This window comes from Papio anubis, chromosome 18, assembly GCF_008728515.1.
Source record: "Papio anubis isolate 15944 chromosome 18, Panubis1.0, whole genome shotgun sequence".
NCBI classification, from domain to species: domain Eukaryota; kingdom Metazoa; phylum Chordata; class Mammalia; order Primates; family Cercopithecidae; genus Papio; species Papio anubis.
In genome coordinates this window covers 40,737,438-40,764,577 of record NC_044993.1, presented here as the reverse complement: position 1 = coordinate 40,764,577, position 27,140 = coordinate 40,737,438, and the positions used below count along the sequence as shown (strand labels likewise).

The 27,140-nt window shown below is 43.1% G+C and overlaps 1 long non-coding RNA gene across 1 annotated transcript; it reads right to left on the bottom strand.

The window, feature by feature from the left end:
• Positions 1–1,614: 1,614 nt before the first annotated feature.
• LOC108583466 lies at positions 1,615–25,635 on the bottom strand. Its single transcript, XR_002519218.2, has 4 exons — positions 25,552–25,635; positions 24,365–24,430; positions 17,473–17,663; positions 1,615–1,963 (listed from the first exon to the last, which is right to left on the bottom strand). It is a non-coding gene; the product is annotated as an uncharacterized LOC108583466 (long non-coding RNA).
• Positions 25,636–27,140: the final 1,505 nt, after the last annotated feature.

Sequence of the window (27,140 nt, the reverse complement as noted above, 5' to 3'; positions counted from 1 at the left end):
GCTTTCCCTCTGTTTCTCAAAAATGCCAAACATATTTCCACCTCAGGACCTTTGCACTTGTGGTATGCTCTACCTGAAACAGTCACTGGTCTAGCTTCTACATGGCTAGCTCCATCTCCCTAATCAGATCTCAGCTCGATACCTACCGGCAACCTCAGAAGTCAGTGCACACATCACCTCCACCACCCCACAGCCATTCTCTATTATCTTTCCCTGTTAGACACAATAACCAATGCTCCTCACTTTCTGAAATTGTCGTATTTAAATTGTTTAATTATTAACTTACAGACTATCAACCATCACAAGATTGAAGCTCCCTGAAAACAGTGATATTGTTTCTCTTGTTCACTATGATATCCACAGTACCTGGGGAGTCTCTAGGCGCATAGATATTTTGTCTCACGAATGCATAAATGGATAATTTCTACAGCTGTTTGGCTGGGTGAGGTGATAGACTTCTAACATAGAGTGTGTCATAGCTCAGACTGAGTGAGCATTTCTCAGAGATGGATTTCTGCAATGAGCAGGAGCGGGGCACTTCCCAGGGCTCCCAGATGGAAGGAACCTGTAATGTACCTCACAACAAGTAAATGACAATCACCTTGGATGTAATTCCTCTGCTCCTGCCACATGCCAAATGGCAATTTCTTCCTGACCTATACTGCTGGTAGCAGGTATTTTTTAATTAAAGACACTCTTTGAGGAATTGTGCTAATCCTGCCAGGATTAACGAATTCCTCTTTTCTCTCTATGAAGGGAAGGCATATCGGCCACCCTGGGCCCAACTGAGTTGTTTTCCAAGAGAAGAACTTTAAATCCTTCCATGCACAATAATGAAATATGATACAAAACAGGCCGTGTCAATAAATCTACAGGAGAAAGGTCAGGTTTACATTGCTGGACGGGATTGGCAAATACATTTGTTCCTGCAATGTCTGTGTTTTAAATGCCACCCTCCAATGAACCTGGCGCTGAAACACACTTTGGAGTTTGATGAGATGTCAGTTTTGCTCAGCCCTGATCAAATAAGATGAATGAAAGTGAAACAAGAACAAAAGTATTACTTCTGTCATTTTTTTATGCATTACAGGAATTGGGTCAGTCGGGGAGATTTCTCTTAAACAAATACCAATCGCTGCACAATATGACCCACTGCTCTGCCAGTCAGCAGACAATGATGGCTTTGCATAGGAAAGGGCACACCACTGCAAGAGCAAAGACCAGGGCAGCACCTGTATCAGACCATCTACCCTTTCAAATCTTCAAATCCACCCATCTGCCTTCCATTCTCACTTCAAATAGTGCCATATGAGGATTTGGATTTCACCCTGTATTGAGCAAACATAATTAGAGAACAAAGTGGAATTTCTCCTGCAAGAAGGAATTACAATCGTTAATATTCCATTTATCCAACTTAAAACATGTGGACCAAATTAAACAGAAAACCAGAGACCTCTCTGACTTAGCCTGAAGGACATTGGGGTTACAGCATGAGGTCAAAATAAATGATGAGATCTGACATGAGAAATAAATAGTTATTCGAAAGGAGCCAAAGACTAGGAATCAGGAAGGTGTATGAGGCAACAGGAGACAGTGGGAAGCTGGAGACACATGGACCATGTAAGCCAGGGACTGCTGGGGAGCATCTTCGCCCCATGTGGGTAAAGCCTGGGAACAAAGGCAGCACAGAGCCAAGCAGAGCCAAGAGAAAGATAGAGGCAAATTCCCAGTGACATCACTTGGATACCTGGATCCAGTCTTGGCTGCAGGCTGGTGCTCCAGACTTTTCAGTTACATAAGATAGTATTTTTTCTTTCTTATTAAAATTTTAAATCAAAACATAAATGAAATAAAGACATGAGTACTTGCCTGCCTGATTACACCACAACGGATCTGAGAGCACCACACAGGACCCAATAACTTGCGTGCTGGGAAGGCAGGCTGACTCTTCATATCCAAGGTCCTGGATCATACAGGGAGAGGAAGAGCTTTGAGTGTTGTACCTCTACTGTCATAAGGTCCTCTGCTTTCCCAGGCTAGACCAACATAAAATCCAAGGGCCAATCTGAGAGGTATGTCCTAAAGTGACTATTGTGCTGGAAGATTGATGGGTTTATTCAGCTCTTCACAACTTTAAAGATTCACCAAGAGTCATTGTGGAAAGTACTTTCCATGTCTTGTGAACAGAAAGGTCCCTAAGCCTCTCAGGACACAGAGATGGGCAATCCTAGCTCTGAAGCCATAGCTCTTGGCAGTATTCTTTCCAGAGCAAGGCCACAGTTCACCTTGGTATCTCTGTGCTTGGTGTAGGGTCTGGCAGAGTTCAAGTATATATATCTTCTAAGTGAGCTTGTCTGTGTCAGAAATCCTGCTCCCAGTTTGGCGATTTCTCAAAGAACTAAAAATACAATTACCATTCAATCCAGAAACCCCATTACCGGGTACATATCCAAAGGAAAATAAATCTTTCTACCAAACAGACACCTGCATTTGTATGTTTCTCACTGCACTATTCCCAATATCAAAGACATGGAATCAACCCAGGGGCCCATCAAAGATGAACTGGATAAAGAAAATGCAGTACCTATACACCATGGAATACTATACAGCCGTAAAAAGATTGAAATCATGTCCTTTGCAGCAACATGGAAGCAGCTGAAGGCTATTAACCTAAGCGAATTAATGTGGAAACAGAAAAGCAAATACCATTTGTTCTCACTTATAAGTAAGATCTAAACATTGGGTACACAGGGACACAAAGACAGGAACAATAAACACTGGAGATTCCAAATAGGGGGAGGGAAGGAGGGGAGGGTAAGGGTTGAAATTCCCAGTGACATCAGATATATATATACACACACACACACACACACACATACACACACACACACAAATACCACAATTTCTCTACCCACTTGTTGATTAATGGACATTTGGGCTGATTCCATATTTTTGCAATTGCAAATTTTGCTGCTAAAACATGCGTGTGCAAGTATCTTTTTTGTGCAATGGCTTCTTTTCCTCTGGGTAGATACCCAGTAGTGGGATTGCTGGATAAAATGGTAGCTCTACTTTTAGTTCTTTAAGGAATCTCCACACTGTTTTCCTAGTGGTTGTACCAGTTTACGTTCCCACCAGCAGTGTAGAAGTGTTCCCGTTTCACTGCATCCACACCAACATCTATTTTTTTTTTATTTTTTTATTATGGCCATTTTTGCAGAAGTGAGGTTGTATTGCATTGTGGTTTTGATTTGCATTTCCCTGATCATTAGTGATGTTGAGCATTTTTTTCATATGTTTGTTGGCCATTTGTATGTCTTTTTTTGAGAATTGTCTATTCATGTCCTTCACCCACTTTCTGATGAGATTTTTTTTTCTTGCTAATTTGTTTGAGTTCATTGTAGATTCTGGATATTAGTTATTTGTCAGATGTATAGATTTTGAAGACTGTATCCCACTCTGTGAGTTGTCTGTTTAGTCTGCTGACTGTTCTTTTTGCTGTGCAGAAGCTCTTTAGTTTAATTCCCACCTATTTATCTTCATTTTTGTTGCATTTGCTTTTGGGTTCTTGATCATGAAGTCTTCGCCTAAGCCAATGTCTAAAAAGGTTTTTCTGATGTTATCTTCTGAAGTTTTTATAGTTTCAGGTCTTAGATTTAAGTCCTTGATCCATCTTGAGTTGGTTTTTGTATAAGGTGAGAGATGAGGATCCAGTTTTATTCTCCTACATGTTTGCCAATTTTATAAAAGTTTAATTTAATTTAATTTAATTCATAGAAGAATCCCCTGCTTCCTCACAGAGGAAATGCTGGCTTAAAAAAACCAAAATCGTTATCTGAGCTATGAAGCTCAAATTAGAATGTTTCAAGATACTGGGTATCTTGCATCAGAACTATGTTGGAGAAGGATTCTGGCCTACAATGAATCAAAGCATTGATGTGGTCACCAATTCTTCTCTACTACCACCATGGATTTCAGAATTTGCTAATTTTTGCCAGAGCTTCTGAATAATAATACTAATATACATTCATTTTTTGCACTTAGAAAATTTGCCTTTCACTTTTCCCCAGCCATTATGTTAGATTTACGGATTTTTCTATTATTCTATTCAACTAATATTAGACCTGAGGGAAAGAAGCCAAGAGATACTCTTGGTGCCAAGATTTTTAGGAATGTCTGCATTTTCTAGGCTTGTGAGTGTAGTCTTGTGACTTCTTGTGGGCCCATAAGAAGACAACAGAAGGGGCCATTCACAAGGGTGTAGGAAAAATGTCATGGGGGGCAGTTCTCAAGTCTTCCCTGATAATGTGACTCCACTCCCTGGCTTACAAAATGGATTTCACAGAACTGAATAATGGATGAGACTGTCTTGGGTCTAGTTCCCTGGCTAGTAGGCTATAAGACAGAGATATGCATGCAGGAAGTTGATCAGGGAGTGACCTAGGGATCAGCATCTGTAGAAGAATAAAGACAGTAAGATTGGGGCTGCTATATCCCTATTAACATGTCACTGAATGCAGACTGCAACCCTCCTTTTCCAGGTGGTATGTGATATAGGGTAAGGTGCCTCTGTTTGGCTGAGGGTGATTCCTGGAAAGGGATTTAGCTGATATCCATTAGCCTCCAAAACTTCCAGCAGTAGAGAATGCATGCCTTCATCTTGAAGGGGAAATCTGAGCCATATACCACAGGACCACAAAGACCATTTCTTGCACCATTCAGATTTACTCTCTTTACATAATAAGTTCTAGGAACAGCTTCTCCAAGATTCCACTTGATCTGTTTGCTCACACCTGATACTCATTATCTCCCTTCTCTACCCATTCTAGATTCCCCTTATCCTTGGATGAGCACTTCTGCTGGTCTAGGTGACTTACCTGGTCAGTGACCCAGACCCTTGTCCCTAAGAGGTCCAATACCCTAACCAAATTAGAATGCTGTAGTTGTTTACTTACTATCAAAAATTGGGAAAGGAAGTACCAAGAAACATAAAACACCTGGACACCAAACATATTATTTTCTGCCTTCATATTGACATCAGCATGACCTCCACCTGATGATCCGGGTCAACATCCCTGCCAGAATGGTCTCCTTTGCTTTGCTGCTTGTCTCTCAGCTTGAGGAGCTCAAAGTGACTAAGTTGCAGCTTTAGAGTTGGATGGGCCTGGACCGCATGCTGTGTCACCTAGTGGAAACATTCATCTCATTCTCAGAACAAGAACCTCTATCCCCACAGAGACCAGAGTCATGGGGCAGGAAGCACAAATTCCCCAGTAGGGCCACTGAGGGCCATGGCAAGTAGGACCACCTCTGCTTCCAGCCTTTGGTTCTCAAATCCATGGGTTCCACTTACTAGAGACAGAGCAATACATAATGGCCATTAATTTGGGGTTTCTACTGTGACCTAGAGGATAATGCCCCATCTTCTCAGGGAGTCATCACCAAGCTGGTGCCTCAATTGTGCTTTCAAAAAACCCTTGTATGACTTCCTGGTGGAAACTTCTGAAAGGTCCAGTTTTGATAGGACCAGTGAATCCCATGGTCACGGATCCATTCCCACACTTCTTTGCTATAAAGTGGAGCCTTGTTTAGAGGTGGTAGTATATAGAGTCCACGTCAATGGATCAAGCACTCGTAAGCCTCAGATCCTGATATTGGCTGAGACCTTGAGGAACGACAAACTACTACCCAGATATGTGTCATGTCCAGTCAGGACAAACCACTGATCCTTCTGGGGAGAAGAGGTCCAAGGTAATCAACTTGCCTATGGCAGATGATTGGTCTCCTCAAGGGATGGTGCCACACTGGGGGCTCACTATCGGTCTTTGTTGCTGCAAGTTGACATTTGGTGGTGGCAGTAGCAAGATTAGCCTTGGTCAGTGAGAGCCCATGCATAGCCTCAGTCCTATTGGGCCCATACATAGCCTCAGTCTCTGCCATGTGGTTCCTCCATTAGTGTGCCAGCACTTTGGCAGCTGATGGCAGACACTGGGTGATTTCAACCATCAGGGATAACCCTTCTATGTATTTGGTTATTTAGTAGCCTGTTCATGGTGGATGCTCTCTCATGAGTATTCACATGATGCACAAAGACCTTCAAACTTCATATTTATTTATTTATAGCAACATGCCTCTTCCTTCAACCCCTTTGACTCTGATCTTCCCATTTTGCTCCCTCCAGATCCCTAACTCAGACATTTGCCACCATGCATGAGTCCATATATACACACACTCTTACTTCAGGTCACTTCTCTTTCCATTCAAACCTAGTGCAATGTTCAACATTCCACTAATTGGGAGAATTTCTTATTACAAAGACACCTCTACATGGAGCTGTAGTTAAGTGGCGATCCATTTTTGACTCACAGTGACCTGATGAGTGAGTACATCCATGAACCAAGCTCAGCCTTTTCCTCCTCTGTCCCTGGTTATAAAAACCTTCCCATGGGCCCATGTGTATAAACAGAGGGAGACGTGTCAGTGCAACAGTTTTAATAAGTGGGGGTCTGGGTCACACTTATGCAGTCTACTTGTACCTCTGTCCCTGATAATGCCTGAAAGTGCCACTTCAATTATACATTGGATTGCTCCTGGATCTGCTCCACCTTATAGCTAGGTGGGTCTGACAATCCAGTTCACAATAACCAGTCCTGGTCATAGGCTCACTTTGTATCTCATGTTCAGGAGCTTCATTCCTGCCAGAGGTCTGCGGCACACCAGAAGTGTGTGTGTATATATATATATATGGGATGGTATATAATTCTTTGCTGCAGATGTCATGGTTTTTCTCTAAAACTCTAAGGTCGATAAACTTGACACAAACTCCAAGTGAAATCCTGAGAGCCACTACCACTACCTCTAATACCGTAGAGTCTGCTGGGCCATATAGCCCAAGTGGCAGAGCTGCTTACACTACAGCCTGTACCAAGAGCCCTTTTCTGCTCTTGGCTCTACCCAGAGTTAGCAGCCTTTCATGTTACCTGATAAATGGGCGGTAGCATTTATCAGATTTTAAGTATGGAATATGCTGCCTCCAGGGCCCAAAGAGGCCAACCAGGATTTGTGCTTTCTTCATTGTAAGAAGAGGAAGATGCAATATTTCTTTTTATAGTTGGATGAGATGTCCTAGCATATTTCAAACTTCTGGACCCCTAAAATTTTCACTAATATTGTAGGACCTGAAATTTTGAGGGGTTTATTTTCCACCCTTTTGAGTACCTGTGCCTCCAATGGATTTGCCAGTTCTTGCTTACCTAGTATGACCAATATTATGTCATCAATATGGTGAACCAACATGATGTTCTGTTAATGTCAGAATGATCTATATCCCTTTGGACACTCAATTATAACAGAAGGTGGGAGAGTTAACATAGCCCTGGGGCATGACTGTAAATGAATGCTGTTTCTTGCCCCAACTGAGTGAAAACTCTTTCTGACCCTTCTTACTTACAGGAATGAAGAAGAGTACACTCATTCACCAAATACATGGGACCATGCTACACATCAGAGACTAGGTTAATCCACTTTGGCAAATACACCACATCTGGCATAACAGCTACAATTGGGATTACTATCTGGTTGAGTTTCCACAGTATATTTTCTTTTTCCAAGATCTGTCTGGCTTTTTTAGGAGCCAGACCTATGAACTAGAATATTATGGGGGCCACCACACCTGCATCATTTAGATTTTAAAGGTAGTACTCATTTATGCCAATTACCTGGTTTGTGATATTGTTTGATATACTATATTGGGGGACAGTTTCGGTGGCCTCCACTTGGCTTTTCCACAAGCATGGGAACCAGTATGGTGGCTCTATTATTTACCAAATATGTCAGTTGGCATTATATATTTGGGAAGTGGGGAAATGACCCCTGGGTGAAACTGTGGACCCAGTTAACCCAACATGATCTATAACTGGGCTAAGACTGCATTTAATACGTGGTTCCTAGCTACTCTCACTTAATAGAAGGATTATAACGTTGCTTTAGTTCCTGGTGCAATGTCAACTCCAACCCTGTGTCTAGCTCCAGTGTTTGGATGTTCTCTTTTTTTAGCATGACTGTTAAATGGTCATAGGTCCCTTTTTAGAAGAGCTGTGTGAATCATTTCCATATATCCCTGCCACTGTATTACAGAATACTTCTTCCTGGAACCCTGGCCTCTCCTTAAGTCAGTTACAGGTCTAAAAACTAGTCAGATGCAAATCTCCTCTGTGGACTATAAATTTTTATTGTGTCAATTGCTCCCAACTTCCTGATCATTCATTCTTCATTTATTTTGATTGTATAGGTTGAGCAATGTAGTTGTTGGCTGTCCATCTGTCTCATCAATAGGAATACTGGGTTCTCTTAACCCTCTTCATATCTCTCAGAGGGTCAAGGCGCCCTGACTACCACTCTGACCTTGTCACTTACTACAATAATTGCATCTTCCTTGCTTCTGATGGCTGAGTACTGCCATCTCACCTCGGCTGACTGGAGATTCTGTCGGCATCAACCCTACTGCTATCAAGGAAATACGATAGGCTAATGACAGCATTTCTTACCATTACCCTGGACTATAGAGGTCAGCCATCACTGGACTTCTGAACAATGTTCATGCCCCTCTCACCAGTGCATTCCTTTTCATTTTGTAAATAGAGTGCCTTCTGGTACCACCTGCAGAGCATAGTTGGCTGATGGATTTTAGGCTTTAAGTAATATATCAATTCGAACTTGCCAACTTCCTTAAGCTTTTCTATCCCTTCCTTCAGAATTATCCTAGAAGTTCTATCATTTTTACTCAACTTGGACCAAGATTTTGTCCATTCTTCCAAGAGCAGTGTATGCGTGTGTTACAATCTTTTGTGTTCCCATACTGATAAGTTATCCCTTATTCAACTGTCCCTTTGACCCGGTGCCCTCAGTATCCAGTTTCATTCATACTGTTCTATCTCCTGCTGGGATATGTTTGCCGGGTCCTATGGCTCCTTCAAGGTATATGCCTGTCCTCTCTTAGCAGGATCAGGGTTTCCTCTGCTGACTTTTTTCATTTGTAATTTAACCCTAGTAATTTGTCTGGTGACAAGGAGATGAGGTGAGGGTAGATCCTGAGGTGGGGGGAGGCAGTATATGTTTTCATGCAAAGTAGGGGCTTCTACGTAATCATCAAGCGAGGAGAATGCTATGGACTGAATTGTGTACCCGCCTCCCCCCCCCCGCACCAAATTCATGTGTTGAAGCCTTAACCCTGAATGTAGCCATATTTGAAGATAGAGCTCTTAGGCAGTAATTAAGGTTAAATGATGTCATTAGAGTAGGACCCTAATCTGATAATATTGGTGGCCTTATAAAAAGAGGAAGATAATCTCCTCTCTCTCTCTCTCTCTCTCTCTCTCTCTCTCTTTCTCTCTTTCTCTTTCTCCATCACATGAGGACACAGTGTGAAGGCAGCTGTCTGCAAGCCAGGAAGAGAGTCCTCCCCAGAACCTGACTTTGTTGGCACCCTGATCTCAGGCTGCAAGCCTCCAAAACTGTAAGAAAAGAAATTTCTGTTGTTTAAACCACCCAACCTATGGTACTTTGTTATGGAAGTCCAAGCTGACTAATTTTGGTACCAAGGAGGTGCTAGCCTTTAATGGGGAGGAGTGGATCCCTTCTTTCAACTCAGGGTATTAAGAGGAATCTGTGGATTCAAGACTTTTGAATGCCTCAACCAGATGTTCCCACATCCCTCATCTTAGTGTCCCATTCCTTCCTAAACTTGACCCTTGTAGGGCAGATTTGCCAAGGTTGAGAATTCAACCACCACTAGTCCTTGATGCCCTATTAATTAAATATGAGGCTTGATGCTTAGCGTTTTATGTCATTAGGTCACAAAAGATGGGAGGCTCTTTTACATGCAGCCAAAGATGCCATATGACTTTCAACTTTGCCTTTACAAACTCCGCCAGCCATTCATTGTCTTTTCTTAATGCACGGACTGTCACAAAAACCACCTAATTCTAGACAGGGCATGGCGGTTCACGCCTGTAATCCCAACACTTTGGGATGCCAAGGCTGGAAGAGCACCTGAGCACTGGAGTTCAAGACCAGCCTGGGCAATATGGAGAAACCCCGTCTCTACTAAAAATACCCCAAATTAGCAGAGTGTGGTGGTGCATGCCTGTAGTCCCAGCTACTCAGGAGGCTGAGGCACAAGAATCGCTTGAACCTGGGAGGAGGATGTTGTGGTGAGCCGATATTGGGCCACTGCCACTTCAGCCTGGGAGACGGAGTAAGACTCTGTCTACACAGATACACATACACACACACACACACCCATCTAATTCCATAGTCCTTATAATCGTGACTTCCTTTACACTTCTCAAAAGCCTGAGACAATGCCCCTTCCAGGATATTCTCTTCCACTGCTATCCCACCTTGTTCAGCACTGGGGAGTTTTAATAACTGCATTGCTCCAGCATTATCCATGCTTCACCTACAGCCAGTGGCAGTGTTCTCACTGTCAGGTGCTTAACAGGGGATCCAGCTCCAAAACTCCATTTCAGAGTCTGCTTCTTTAAACTGCTCTTTACACCAATTGTCTTAGGCTTGGTTTCTAAGGAAACTGACTCTGAAATAGAGTTTCCTCAGAGGAAGCTGATTGAGGAGGATCTTCAGGACCACATCTGTTGGGGAGGGGAAGAAGTAGGATTGTTCAAAAGGATAGGCTAGGCTATGATGCAGCCACAGTTAGCATCAATTAGCTTCAGTTAACCCCAAAGGAGCTCTGGGGCTGGGAGCACTATCTTTGTCCCACTTTGAGGCAAGGGGGTTGGGTCTTTATATCCCACATAATAATGGAGTCATTGTCTGGAAGTTGTTCCTGTGAAGAGGTCATAACCTTGGGTGAGACTGCTCTCTTCATCTGAGGACAACTTCTGGAGAGCATCTCAGCTGACATCTGTCAGCCAACGACAGTCCAGCACCTGGGGGATGAGCACCTTTATCCTATAGGAACCTGGGTGGCGCATCCCAGCATCCACTAGAGAGGGGATTATCAGAGGCTTCACTGGGATGAAGTCTTGTTTTCCTCTTTTTCATGAATTATGTCTTCTTCAAGGTATCCATGTGGAGGCTGAGCCAAAAACATTGATTGCCATGGTTCCTGGGCAGTCCAGACAGGGAACATGAAATCAATAAAATCATCAAACATTTTGTAAGCTAGAACAATGGTTATTTTATAAATGTGGCAATGACTTCTATTTGTTCAACAAAACCCATTTCCTCCTGAGCATACATCTAGATTGCATCCCCCATCTCTTTCGTAGTTATGTAGTCATGACTGAATTCTGGCCAAGGAAATGTGTGTAAAGTGAATGTGTCTGTCCCAGTGGCCCATAAAAACCTTTCCATATGCAATTTTTCTCTCTTCTCCTGTCTTCCAGCTGAATTTAAAGGATGCAGCAGGCCACTCTAGGGCCACAGAGGATGCCAACGTTGTAAGATAGAAGGACTCTGTGTCCCTGGATCAGCACGTGAAGGTCAACAACCAAACACCTACAGTGCATTATATGAGCAAGAAATAAAATTCCACTGTGCTAGACCACTGAGATTTTAAGGCTGTTTATTACAACTCATCTGCCTGGACAAAGACAGTAATTCATCCCAGATGCCAAAACTTTTTAGAAAAGAGTCATTGTACTAATAACAGAAAACCTAATCGACAATAGAAAGAGTTAATCCAAACACAGCACACTCTAAATATTTAGCTCCCATTGTCTGTATCTTCAAGGTCCTTATTCAAGGTCCATATTCTCTGACCACATTAGGAAACAGTAGGGTACAGCCTGGACTTGCACTGTGAGTTCAGATCCTGGCTCTGCCACTCATTTGTTGTATGACCTTAGGAAAATCATTGAATTTCTGTAAGCCTGAGTTTTCTCATTTGCACAGTGTGCATAGCAACATGGCCTACCTCATAGGGACCTTGTGAAGTTTCAATGAGGAAAGGTAGGCAAGATGCTGAACACTGTGGCTGACACATCAATGAATACAAAATGTCATTCTTTACTACTATTACTAGCCACCTTTGAGCCTCAGGAAATCCCAAGAGGTAGGAAGGTATCTTTATTCCTATTTTACAGGCTGGGAACTTGGAGCTGTAGACTTTCTCAAGGCCCTTATCAGCAGCAGTAGTCCACCCTGGACTTTGGATCTTGCAACTCCTGATTTCCTGTTATTCCATACACGATGGCCACTTTCCCTCTATGTCTCAGTCATGACACTCACAACCACCTCAGACATGGTTTCACTGTTTCCTGTTAAGATGCCTTTTCCAATGAAGGCTGCTGTGGCACAGCTGATGCCTAAGCTGACAACTCTCACTGCTAAGGTGCCATGTCATTGCCAGGCATGCAGGAAAGTCTGCTCATTCCTGCCTGCAGGCACTCTCTGGCCTCTGCTCCCCATCATCCTTCCTCCTTCCAACAGCAAGGTCTGCATAGGGGGCCAGGGCATCTCATTAGAATCTCCCGCAAGCACAGGTGCTAGACTTACAAGGGAGGACTCTCCCTAGGGAGAAACATTCAAGTATTTAGTGGTTACTGTACCGTAGTATTTTCTCAAAGGGCAACATTTAAGAGGCAGAGTGGTGTATCAGAAGAGGAAAGGATTTATATTTTATATTAGTTAGGATTCATTCAGGTACAAATAAATGACATCAACCCAAGACAGCATAAGTTATTTCTATCTATTGCTCTATCTACCTATCTATCCATCTATCCATCTCTATCTATCATCTATCGATCTATATACTATCTATCCTTCTATCATCTATATATTTATCCATCTATCCATCTCTACCTGTGATCTATCTATCGATGTATATATTATCTATCTATCTATTTAGCCATCTATCCATCTCTATCTTTCTACCTATCTATCATCTATTTATCCATCTGTCCATCTCTACCTATCTATCATCTATCAACCTATCTAGTATCTATCTTTCTATCATCTATCTATCTATCCATCTCTATCTACCTATCTAGCTATCTATCATCTCTCCATCTACCTACCTATCATCTATCTACCTATCATCTATCTGTCTGTCTGTCCATCTAGTTGTCATCTATCTACCTACCTACTATCTATCTATCACCTGTCTATCTACCTATCTATTATCTATCTATCTATCTATCTATCTATCTATCTATCTATCTATCTATCAATTCCTCCTTCTTTCTAGTACTATGACTGGTTTCAAGCTCTGCTGGATCCAGAAGCTTAAATAATTGTATCAGGACCTGACCTCACACTGTCTCTCAGTTCCAGTTTTCCTTGTCTTATGTCCATTCTCAAATAGAATCTTTTTGGTGGCTTCCAGACAATCCCTTTAGAATGGGAGATTTTCTGTTTTCAACAATTTCAACAAAAGTCCCAGAACCAAATCTTGCCAACTCCACTTGGACTGTGTGCTTCTTCCTGAGCCTGTCACTGTCATGGTGCTCTGGCTGGCTAGGCCTGGGACTCCTGCTTCACCTGCTTCTCTCTGGAGCTTGGGTGAGTCAACTGCATTTGAAATACATGGACTGAAAATAAGAGAAGCGTGATTCTATAAGGAAAGTTAGGAGGTGATGTTGCTACCAAACAGAAAAAGGAAACAGGTCAGGCAGAAAGAAATAGATGCCAGTACATCTAGGATTTTAGCAGCGTGGAGTCTGGTTCCTGGCCCTAGCTTTCATCATTTCTAGGGACTCAAACAAGTCATCTTTTTCTTTGCTGCTGTTTCTTTATTGTGGAGATTTGTCTCTTGAATCCTAATTTTCTGTACTTTTACTTGGATACTTCCCAGGGTACTCACTATAGTATCCATTGCAGTGTTCAGAACTGACTTGTGTTTGCATTGAGGTGCAATGAGTGTTTATATTTTTATTGTGTGGTAGAAAAATTGCCTAATCAGTTTTTCAATTTACTTCACATCAAGTAACACATCAGTGACATGTTACATTTCTCCTTGATCTCAGGAGATGCCTCCTTCTTAAATATCAGCCGCTGGTGTTGGTTTTAAATTTCTTCTGTGTAGCTGTCCCCATAAGGTCTCAGTTGGGTTCCAATTTTTGAACTTGTAATATTGCTTTAGAAAGCAGGATCTTTCTGACAATAAACATTCTGTGTGCTTCTAAAATTCAGATAAACTGCTTAGATAACAGAAGGGTTATTAAAAGGTACAAATTCTCACTGTTAATATTTTTAGTATACAATAATAATTATTATGTATCATTTGTTGAATACTCCTAGGTGCCAAGAACCGTACAAAATATTTTACATACACGATCTCACTTTATCTTCTCAAAAAGGTCCCAAGCCCTCTCTCCAGTCTGAGTATTGGAGGTTCTTGTGTTTTCTCCTTTCCCTTTTCACCATCTGCACCATTCTATTCCTTGTGACCAGTGTTTTCTAATATATAACTCACCTTCTTCTCTGGTTTCTCTGTTTGTTTTTGCTTCCAGATTTATTCATTGCTTCTGTTAGGGTCACAAGTGGCCGGGTGATACCCAGGTAACATATACTCCTTTTGAATGCAGGAGGCAGGGAAGAGGCATCAAACCCACAGCTCCTTAGGCCAGAAGTGGCTTCCCTCAAACCAAAAGCCATGCTCACTTGCAGAGGCAGGGCAGAAAATCCAACACACAGACCCTGTCAATGTTGCTGAATGAGGGTGGCAGTGCTGTGTAAGTCAGGGGAGACTGTGGTAACCTCTGGGAGTAACCTTTTCCATGCCATGTGTCCACAGAGCAGGGCAAGGCCAGCCCTGGAGCTAAAGGGATTCACACTGGTGGGAGAACAGACATTCCAAGGAATGCCAGAGGGGCCTCGTGGGCTTAAATCTAACAAATGAACAAAGTCAGTTTTAGACAAATAATTAGGTAGGTGTCCTCAGTGCCCGGCATTAATATGTTTGTATTTGTACACCAGCAAGCCCTTAATAAATACGTTCTCTCCTGTCCCATAAAAATAGTCTGTAAATAAATAACAGGACACCCCACTTTTGCTGACAAAGCATTTTTCCTTTCTATCTGGGTGCCAGTTGCACTTTATAAATGACTTTAATTTACAGTGCATTATGTTTCCTTGTATTTCTTGCCTCTAAATCCCCATGCAATATTTTGTATCCATTCCCGTGATAGTTTAACTGTCTTTAACCTTTTCAGTGAGGGGTGTGTGTATGAGTATAAATATATGTGTTTGTGTGTAAGTATCTGTGTGTGTCTGTGTGTGTATGTTTGATAATACCATATATTTCATTCCATCATTTCTAAATGGATCAACTCAACATTGTAATTTTTGCCATATGTTTTATAATCATTGTCTTTCCATTAACATCAATTGTATTTGCTGGTCCCTGGATGGCTGCAGCCAGAGGAAGCTGATCACCTTTGGTGTGAATGTCAACGCAAACACTGAGTTGGGTTGGGGGAGTTCATTGTGGAAGTCAAAGCAGATGTCACTGACCGGACTTCTCATCCATTTCAAGTGAAATTCTCTAAAAACTCACCTGAAGCTTTCCCCCAGAAAACACCAAGGTGCAGTATTCAACAAAAGGCAAACTAATACTAACTACTATTTATTAGGCACCTACTGTGTGCAAAGTCTTCTACTTGTACAGTTTCACTAATCTTCATAAAGATGCCCTAGGAGGTGGGTATTATCATCACCATCTCCACTTGAGAGCTTGAAACTGAAGTTCAGAGGAAATGAAGTTAGTACAAAGCTCAGCTGCATTTGAATCTGTCACCAAAGCCTGCCTCATATCTCTGACCAATATAGCCAGAATCTGACTCTAGAGGGTACAGGGATAAGGACTTTGCATACAGAGTCAGATTATTTTGCCAGTGTTGTGTGCTCTTCCCTTGTAGCTTGGTCCTAGGCTGCCCATGAGTTTGCCAAAAGTGTACTGCAGCCCGCTCTGAGGCAGGGCAGGGCAGGGCACTGAGGTTGGGCGGTTGAATGCATCTGACTCTGGTGCCTGAGATTCTCACAATCTAGTGGACCCCTAGACAAGCCAACAGATACCCCTACCCCACTGCAAAGTAGAGACCCATCCATCCATCCATTCACTCATTCATACAGCAAATATTTATTAAACTCTGTGCCAGGTACTGTTGTAAGCACTGGGGTTACAAGACAGACAATAGCTCTGAGCTCACACTAAACAAACTAGCAATATAACAGACAATAATTAAGAGGGTTCTGTCTTAGTTTTCTATTGCTGCCACAGCACACTACCATGAATCTAACAGCTTAAAACAACAACCATGTATTATCTCACAGTTCTGTAGGTCAGAAGTCCAGGTAGGCGCATGTGAGCTCTCTGCTGCAAGTCTCACTAGGCCAACATCAAAGGGTCAACCATCTGGGCTCTTCTCAGGAGATTCTGGAAGGAATCTTCCAGGCTCATTCCGATTGCTGGCAGAATACAGTTCCCTGTGGCTGCAGGACGGAGGTCCCTGCTTCCTTGCTGGCCATCAGCCTGGGGCCACTCTCTCAGCCTCTGGAGGCTGCCCGCCTTCCTTCTCATCTCATGGACCCTACACCTCTTCTCATCAGCTACTGCGCATGCTGGAATCTTGCTGGTTTCCTTTTCTGCCCTTACTCTCTGCATTTAAGGGCTCATATGCTTGTATTACATCTACTTGGATAATCCAAAATTATTAATACCTCCCTATCTTAAGGTCAACTGACAAGTAACCTTTATTACATCTGCTGAGTCTCTTTTCCCCATAAAATTACACCTTCATAGGTATACCAAGGGTAAAGAGGGCCAAAAACACAGAAAAAAATAATGTGATCATCATTCATTCAACGAATACTTATTGAGCACCTATTATACACCAGGCACTGTTCTAAGTGCTGGTTATACAACAATGAACAAAACAGACAGAAATGCCTAGCATCCTGGAGCTTACCTTTTAGTGAGAAAAAGACACCAAAAAACAAGATAAATAGGTAGAAATATATGCTGTGTCTGGCATTGATACATGCTATGGAGAAAGATATATTGAGACAAGTCTAGGGAGGCATTGGGAATGTGGTTATACTTTGAAATAGAGTGGTCAGGGAAGGACTCACTGAGAAATTGAAGGAAGAGAGAGAGCATGCCATGCATGTAACTGGGAAAGAACTTTCTAGAAAGAAAGAACAGTAGGTGCAAAAGTGCTGAGGTGGGGGCATGCCCCACAGGTTCAAGGAGCAGCAAAGAAAGCAGTAAAGTCTAAAGCAGGAAGGAGAAGGCCCCTCAAAGAGAGCAACAGCCAGGTCATGTGAGGCTGGGGCATGGCGTGATGGTAACAGGAGGTGCAGGGTGGAGAGGGAGGTGCTGATTTAATTTTTGTGGTCAGAGAAGGTGTGTGTATTGGTTAGCTATTTTTGTACAACACATTAGCAATTCAAAACCACAAATGTTTGTTTTCTCAGTTTTTAAGGGTCAGGAATCTGGAAGTGGCTTACCTGGAGTGGGTCAGGCTAAGGGTCTCTCACAAGGCTGCAATCAAGTTGTCAGCTGGGAGTTCAGTCATCTGAGGCTTGACTGAAGCTGGTGGATTTCCTCCCACATGCAGCTGTTGGCCTGCAGCTTCTGCTCCTTGCCAAGCACGTCTCTGCACAGGACAGCTGGAATAGCTTCCCCCAGCGCAAATGATCTGCAGGAGAGGAAGATGCCACACTGCCTTTTATAACAGTCTCTGAAACACACACACACATGGGCACACACACACATACACACACACACCTTATTTTGTTGTTTAGACTCAAGTCACTGAGTCCAGCCCTCACTCAACAGGAAGTTACTGCACAAGATTGTGAATACCGAGAGATGGGTATCACTGGGGCCACCTCGGAGGCTGGCTGCTACAGAAGGCTTCTCAAAAGATGGGATATTTGATCTGAGAGCTCAATGATGAGAACAGTCCAGTCAGCTCTTCCAGGGCAGCTGACTCTTTCCGACAATGAGCCTGAAAGAAGCACCTTGGACAGAGGGAAGGAGATATTCGCACAGACTGTGGTTCTCTTCATCCTCACCAAGTCCAGACTCATCATGCCTCCTCCACCTCTTCAAATGCTTCCCTTCTTCCTCCTCCACTTTCCTTTCCCATCAGGCCACTGGAGTTTATAGTTGAAACCACATGCCCCAGGGTGTTCCTGACCCCTGCTCTTTGCTTAAGCTATTCTCCCACCCAGCATGCCACCACCTCTTCCCTGCTTCCCTAAACATGGACTATACTCAGAGCCAACCCAAGCCACCACGTCCTCTTAGTAGCCTCCCCTGATGTTGCAGCCCACACTGATGACTTTCCTGAATCAAGGACGCCTCATAGCAGGAAATCTGGTCCCATTTCTATCTGTGTCTCATGTCTCCAACTCCATTGTAAGCTCCCGGGGGCAAGGACTGTGTTGTACTTACTTCTGACGTTCCTAAAGACCCCTGCCACAGTTGGAGTCCTGGTGGTCAAGAAATGGCTCACCCAGATGGGGTTATTTGAGGAGTATTAATAAAGGGACTTGTTTACAGAGTTTAGAGAAACTAATAAAGGATAGTATGGTGTCCAGGACTGGCTAAAGCAGGGAGCCGATACCCCCACCTGCACCCCACCGTCTGAGGCCTGGAGGAGCAAAGGGAGCTGGCAGTTTCCCAAACTGGAGAGAAGAATGTAAAGGAAGAGCCACCTGATGGGAGATGTGGCCTGCAGGGCCAAGCCACAGTGACCTGGCAGGAGAGAACAAGGAATAAAACCCTCGCCTCTTGCTCCTCCCATCTTCCTATCTTCATTGGCAGCTTTCATTGGCCAAATGCAAGCAGAAGCCAGAAGGCAGGGGAGTCAGATCAGTTCACATAGGTCAGCCCCTGAGCTGCAGCAGAGTAGAGAAGAGTAGAGAAGGAATCTGGACAAGCCAATAGACTCTACAGTGTAAGACTCAGAGCTGGAAGCCTGCTTAGTTCTCTAGTGCCTCCTCCCAGCCTGGTACCCAAATCCCTGCTGACAGGACATCTGCCCCATCTGCAGTCCTTCTCCTATACGGTTAACGTGGCTCCATAGCTGTCTAAAAAGTGCATCTCTGAACCATTGACTTTGTGATGTAAATATCCCAAGAAAGCAAATCGTGTTTGTGCTGGGGTTGACCCTTTTCGTGTTCATGGTAAGCTGACAATGAAAGTAGCATCCTTACTCCCTGAGGAGAGCAGGTGCCTCCATGATTAAGGAGCATGTTGGAAAGGGTGGGAACATTGGGCTCTATGATAATTGGCACATTCTTCCATCTGGTCCCTTTACAATGCTTGGAATTTATAAAGCCACTGCTGGAGTTTATGCAAAATCTCTTGCTTTTAATTAAGTGGCCTAGTTTCAGTAAATAGTGTGACAGGGAGGAATCTATCAGTAGGGACTGATGTTATGAGCAAAAGAGTTGCCAGGCCCAGTGGAAATGCAGTCTCCATATGGAGAGACTTGGAGGGAGCTGCTCTGGCAGGACGTTGCCATTTCAGTGATCACAGACCAAACAGAAGCCTCCAGACGCAACTCTGGAGTGAAATGAAGCCAAGACTGTCTGCTTCCAAGGAGAATAGCTGCAGACCCCAGACTGCCCTGTGGACACCGCAAGCCCAGAATTCACACAGCTGAAAGGAGCTTATGGACCATCTTCCCAGCTGCTGGCCCAGGGCCAAAGATGGGGCTGGATCCATGGTGCAGTTTTCACCACAGTCCAAAAAGAAGTGAGAAAAATGACAACAAAGTCAGCTCTTTAAAACTAATGTAAAATTTGGCCACACAAGGTGGCTCATGCCTGTAATTCCAGCACTTTGGGAAGCCGAGGTGGGTGGACCACTTGAGGTCAGGAGTTCAAGACCAGCCTGACCAACATGGTGAAACCCCGTCTTTTCTAAAAATAAAAGAAATTAGCTGGGCATGGTGGTGCACACCTGTAATCTCAGCTATTTGGGAGGCTGACGCAGGAGAATTGCTTGAACCCAGGAGACAAAGGTTGCAGTGAGCCGAGACGGTACCACTGCACTCGAGTCTGAACGACAAAAGCGAAACTCTGTCTCAAAAAAAAAAAAAAAAAAAAAGAACAAAACAAAACAAAAAACCCAACAAAAAAAAACCACCACTAATGTAATTCCATTTAACGAACTTTTTAAAATTTTGTATTTTTATACATTGCATTATTCCTTCTTTCTTTGCCTGATGTGAAACTGTCTTTTGTTTAACAAGAGATTTTAAAAGTAGACAGTCAGGGTTTTTAAAAATGTAGTTTCCTAACTTGAGCTCCATCCCCCGCACCACACACATACACATTAAGAAATATGAGTGGTCCATGAAATCCCAAGCACTGGCCACTCATGGTCTAACGATGTGTCAAGATGCCCATGTTCAGATGGGGAAGATGAGATTCTGAGACTTAAAACAGGTGCAGGAAGGTAGGTGGAAAACTGTCATCCCACAGTGTTGCTGCTTTTCCCCAGGCCCCACAAGGTTGTGGTGACTTAACAGTGGGGAGAGGAGGCAGGGAGCCTGGGAGCTCCCCCCGACCTCTGCTGGGGCATGCCTCCTCCAAGTGAGTCACCCCTGCCTGGCACTCCAGGAGCAGCATAACAGAAATGCCTTCACCCACATTAGAATCAGGCTGTGGCCCCTCCCGCTCTCTTCTTCCTTGACTTCCACGGGATTCAGATGGCATCCACATCTTCAGCTCACATTTTTAAGGTTCATGCTTTACTGCCCAAGAAGATGGACCAGTGATTTGAAGTTAAGCAGGCCTGGCCTGGCCACTTAACCAGCAGAAACTTGTCTTCAGTGAGCTTCCTAACCTCTCTGATTCCCCAATGCCTGATCATTTATTTGCTCTCTACTCCACTAAAACTCCAGGTGGGCAGGGACTGTGCCAATCTTGTTTACAGATCTGTCTGTAGCACCTAACACAGGGCCAGGCTTATAGCTAGCACCTAGAAAATACACTTTAAAAAAAACCTCATTCTGTAAAGGTTTCAAGACTACAAGCCCACATCTGTGGAATGGATGTGATAATGATACCTTTCTCTTACGTTTCTAGGAAAGCTTTGCAATATTATGATAATTATGGCCACAGGTACACTTGCAAACTGTCAGTTCCCTACCACCCAGACACCAAGGACTGTAGCAGGGAGTGTCAGCATGACCAGGGAACAAGATTTCCCATGATCCAGTCCTGGGAGACATCAGCTGTGTAGCAGAATTCATGGAAATCCGGCAAGGTCCAGAGCAGCTCCCCAAGAAAACAAATCAAAGGGGAGGCTTTGGGCACACCCTGCTCTCCACCAGACCCAGGCTGCCTGACTCAGGTGTCTTTCCTACCGGGAGATGCTGTCACAAAGTTGGTATTTGTGTCACACAGGGAGATTGTAAAATGCTGTATTTGGAAACATGAATGTGTAATGTCTCCCTGGAAATCTACACCTTCTCAGTGAAAGATACAAGTGCAGTCCAAGACAGACATGTTTAATTAGTGGGCAAACTTGACATTTCCAGTGTTTGGACTAGACAGAGGGAAAGCCAAGAGCAAACCGAGGTCTATTCTTCATCCCCTCCCCCCAGCTTGCTGACAGAGAATAATTTATTGGGTTTAAAGAAAAATGAATGTCTTTACAATAACAGCAGAGAAAAGGCCAGGAGATCCAAGGGTGGTTATTAAATAATTGTCACCACTAAACACGCGTCTCCCTCATCTTCTCCACTCCTGCCCTTCTTGGGCCCCTGCTTGATCAACATGCATATGCTCATGCTGGCGTTTCTGTCCACCCAGTCTCTTGGGTGCTGGATCTCACAGGTGCTCTTGTGTTACCCACATCTGAGATCTGCAATTCTAATTTTTTGATATCTAAGATATCTGAGTCCTCCTTATCTTTCTCAGGCTCATGATTTCTTGCAGTAACTTTCTTTCTTCTTTCTTTCTTTCTTTTTTTCTTTCTTTCTTTCTTTCTTTCTTTCTTTCTTTCTTTCTTTCTTTCCTTCTTTCTTTCTTTCTTTCTTCTGTCTTTTTCTTTCTTCCTTAGAGACTGTGTTTCATTCTGTGGCTCAGCCTGGAGTGCAGTGGCGTGACCTCACCGTAACCTCAAACTCCCGGGCTCAAGTAATCCTCTTGTCTCAGCCTCCTGAATAGCTGGGACTGCAGGTGTGTGCCACCATGGACAGCTAATTTTAAAAATTTCTGTAGAGAAAGGGGTCTAATTATGTTTCCCAGGCTGGTCTCAAACTTCTGGGCTCAAGCAATCATCCCACCTCAGCCTCCCAAAGCACTGGGATTACAGGCATAAGACACTGTACCCAGCCAGCTTATTAACTGGTCCCCACCCCTCCTGCCCTCTCACCACTCTGAGTTTACACATTTCTGCCAGAAAAAGTTTTGCAGAGCATGGCTTTGTTTGTGTCTCTTCCTTTTACCAAGGTTTTCAGTTGTTCTTTATTTATTAAACAAGATCAATTGTATACCTTTCATGGCCAAGCCCCGGGAGTCAATGATGTCTAAGGCTGCCTTGAGATGAAGCCCAAATATTTAATCTGGCATTTAGTCATACCTCGATATACCCTTCTGGGTTTATCCCTCCTCCCTCCAATCTTGTACTTTTTATTTATTTATTTGTTAGAGACAGGGTTTCACCTCTGTTGCCGATGCTGAGTGCAATGATGTGATTACAATTCACTGCAGCCTCGGCCTCTAGGACTCAAGTAATTCTCCCACTTCAGCCTCCCAAATAGCTGGGACCATAGGTGTGTGTCACCACACCTATCTACTTTTTTATTTTTTGTAGAAATGAGGTTTTGTTATGCTCCCGGGCTGGTCTTAAACTCCTGGACTCAGATGATCCTCCTTCAAAATGTTGTGCTTTAGACACATCCACAACCCGCTGGTTCTCTGATACTCCCTGCATATCTCCATCCTCAAATGCACCTTTACTGAAGAACTTCTGTGCACAGTGTTGAAGACTTTTCATCTATTTTTTTTGTTCATTACTGGCCATTATTTACAAGACCAGGATTCTTACTGCTCATGCCTTCATTTACACAAATCCCTTCACCGAAATGCTCCTCTTTCCTCCAGCTCCCTCATTCTTTAATGGCCAAGCTAAATGTCACATGTGATGCTCCTCGTGGTATTATCATTCACCCACCTTCATGTTGCCATAGAACCTTCCTTGAAGTCCCTTTACACTACCTGACACACTTTACCCTATAGATCATGGAATAACTCAGAAATTGATAACCAAAAGAACATATCAGTCAGAGTTCAATCAAAATAAATGAATCATATGATAAATGTTTGAGGTGATGAATATCTTAATTACCCTGATTTGATCACTACCCACTGTATGCATTTAACAGAATATCACATGTACCCCTAAAATATGTACAATCATTATGTATCGATTAAAAAGTAAACCACTCTGATATGTCAAACAGAGGGAACATAATTGGTTACACAAGTAATGGAAAAACAAAAATCAAGCAAATGATGCAAGTCAGCCAAAGATTGGTGATGGCAAGAAGCTGCTGCCACCACAAGACTGGTGGGCAGGCAGGAAGTGCGGTTACCAGAGCCCTGGTTTCAGGTCATCCAGCAGAAGCTGGAAATGTGGTAGGTCATTCAGTGAGGGCTAGAGCCTCAGAGGAGACGTGACCTCTAGCAGAGATGTTGCTGGAGGCCATGGAGGGAGATGCCCTGCTTCTCTCCTCTTTTCACCATCTGATTCACCCCAAGAGCTGCCTGTGGCTGAACCCAGATGGGGGTGAGCTGGCGTGGGAACCTGAGACTCCTGGCTCCATGATATAGAGCAGGGCAGGGCAGGAGTGGGGAACTACACAGCTCGCATGTAATACCTCATGTTTCTAAAACTAGAACACTTCATTACAGTAACAGCGTGTTTCATTAACTCATCTCCAGCATGAAACCTTACATAATACTTTTAAGGAAATGCAAACCCTTCAGTGTAGCTTATTTCCCTCGTTCACCCTCCATTCCTAGCAATTCTTCACTTTGCTCCAGCTGCCTTGAGCCTGACGCCAAGGAGAACCACCGTGACCTTTTCCTGGGCTGAGGCTCGTGACTCATTTCCCACCAAGCTCAGCTCTTGGTTTGTGGAGTCACTTCATTTGCCCTAAGGAGACTTCAGTGGGTTATTCTCTACTAATGCTCATGACCCAAAAGGCTTACACTTGCCCCGTTGGTCTCTTCCAGGACACCACGTTTTCCTGCCATGGCAAGGCTAAGGGAAGTGCTCTACCAGGAGACAGCAGAAAGTAAGATGAAGGCTGTGGGCTCAAATCTCAGGGTTTGAACTTCAAACGCACACCCTGCTCTCTTAGCTACTGACCTTGGGCATTGACTTGATCTCTCCGGAGTTACAGCTTGCAATGGGAGCATCTACCTCATAGGGTTACTGTGAGGATTAAGTAAAATGATACATGTAAAACAGCTGGCCCAATTCCAACTACGTAATGCATTTAGTAGCTATGAGCTATCATCATTTGTCCTTTACAATCAGAACAGCCAAACCATCATGAAAGCCCATGGGTTGTGTAGATGTAGCAGCCAGCTCCACATTCTCCAACAACTTTGTTTTTAATCAAGCAAACATTCTTTTCATAATTACTTTGTATGTCACTAAGTCCAGCTAATTTCCAATGCTTCAGAATCAGTCTTGGAATGTCACAGCTGGTAGAGAGCTTAAAGATTGTCTGGTTTAGTTCTCTCTCACTACATAAAGAGGGCCAAAACACAGGGTAAATTCTTCTTCTGTATATATGTATATAGATAGAGAGAGACAGAGAGAGAGAGAGAGAGAGAGAGAGAGAGAGAGAGAGATCCATATATACAGTCATGCATCACATGGCATTTCGGTCAATGATGGACTGCATATATAACAGTGTTCCTGTAAGATTATAATATCACATTTTTATTGTTCTTTTCTATGTTTAAATATGTTTAAGGACACAATGTGCTGCAATTGCCTACAGTATTCATCACAGCAACATGCTGTCCAGGTTTATAGCTTGGGAACAATAGACTATAACACATAGCCTAGGTATGTAGTCAGCTATACCATCTAGGTTTGTATAAGTACACTCCATGAGGTTCACACAAATGATGAAATTACTTAATGGTGGATTACTCAGAACATATTTCCTTCATTAAGCAACACATGACTGTATATATCATGGCAAAAAGAAACAAGAAGAAAACATAAGCATTTATGAACTTACCACTTAGAGATAAATAAGTTATCATTTTCTACATAACCATTTAGTGTTTCTTATAAATATTTTTAAATACAGATGAAATTATAGCATACATACTCTTTTAAAAAGTAACTTTTTATCCAAATAACACCATTTCTTCATCATCTTTCCATGACATTACATATCATTTTAAGAGCTTCACTTGTTTATTTTATTTAATAAATTCCACTTTTTAAAAAATTGGAAACATTTAGGATGGTTCCAATTTTTCACCATTATAAACAATGGCTTCAAAATGCTTCTGAACGGGACCAAATACCACCTTTTCCTCTGAGCACTTTAAGTCCTTTGGGCTACAATAAGATGTTGAGTTTTCAAGCAAACTGTCTGGTTTCTTCAAGCTGCCTCCTCCAGCAAGGAGATTTCTCGCCTGTTGTTACATGAACCTATTCTTGCAGCATGTCCATGAGGTCAGCCCTTGCAGCGCTACAATGAGTGAGTCTGAGGAGCAGGTCTCAGCATGGCTGGCTTCCTTGGCCTTTTGCCAGATGAAATCTATTCACATGTTTTCTTCAGGTGTGGGCCCACGTTACAGGCACGGGGGCATTATGTGAAGCTCCACAAATGCTTTCTTAAAGATGATGCGTGATATCACAAGGTGACTCTATGATGTGTTTTCCCATCCTCTGCCTTTTCAGGACCTGCAAGGCAGGCTTTGTGTTATATAGGAAGCTTCTGAACTGAGAGCAGCCCCTGGGAGCGTCAATCAGACTCCCCAGACTAGAAAGAACTTAGAAGCAGTGGCCAATGTTCTTGGGATGTGGCCAGTGATGTTGCAGTCTCTAATTCCAGGCCTTTTGTGTAGTCATAAGAGGCTGGTGTCCTGGAGATAATTATGGGGCACTGGGAACAATCCCTCGCCCCAAAACTTATTCTCCAACAACCTGTGACAGTGCCTCAAGCTCTGCCCTAACAAGATATCAAGGTGATAGATATGAAGGCTTTCATAAATTCCTCTGATAAAATCCACAAATCTCAGGAGAAGCAACGTACTAATCCACGACCAGCCCCTGGCCCTCCCCTAGGATTCCCTGGTGAGAAGGAGTCAGTATTCATTTGCTTGGACTGCCATTACAAAGCATCGGACTGGATGAAGAACAACAGAAATTTATTTCCCACAGTTCTTCGGGCTGGAAGTTTGAGATCAAAGTGTTGATAGGGTTGGCTCCTTCCTTCTGAAGCCTGTGAGAGAAGATCTGTGCCAGGCCTCTCTCCTTGGATTATATATAGATGCTACCATCTTCTCTCTGCATCTTCACACGGCCTTCCATCTGTAGGGGTCTGTGTCCAAGTCTCCTCTTCTTATAAGGACATCAGTCATAATGGATTAGGGACTGCCTTTGTGACTTTATTTAAACTTAATTGCCTCTTTTAAGATCCTATCTCCAACTACAGTCACAGTCTGCAGTACTGGAGGTAGGATTTCAACACATGAATTTGAGTGTGTGACACAATTCAGCCTGAAATGGAGTCCAAGTACAAGAATTAACATAGAAAGATCTCCAAAGAATTGTAGACAGAAAGAAAAAGCAAGCTGATGAATGATATTCTCTACACTATCATTTATGAAACAGTTTGAAAACATGTAAGTTTATATCCTACATTTTTCTATTAATTCATAAATGATAGAGACTTGGACAGGAAGGATAAACACGACTTTCACAATAGTTCCTTCTGAGGAAGAAAAGAAAGATGGAATTGTGAAGATTTCAAAGGGTAAACTTTGCTGTATCTATCATGCATTTTTTAAGCTGGGGCACGTATAGCAAGCCATCAGTACTTTTCCATCTAGAGGCGATTGCATATGTGGTACGTAGAATACTCTGTATTATTCTCTGTTTCTGACATTTT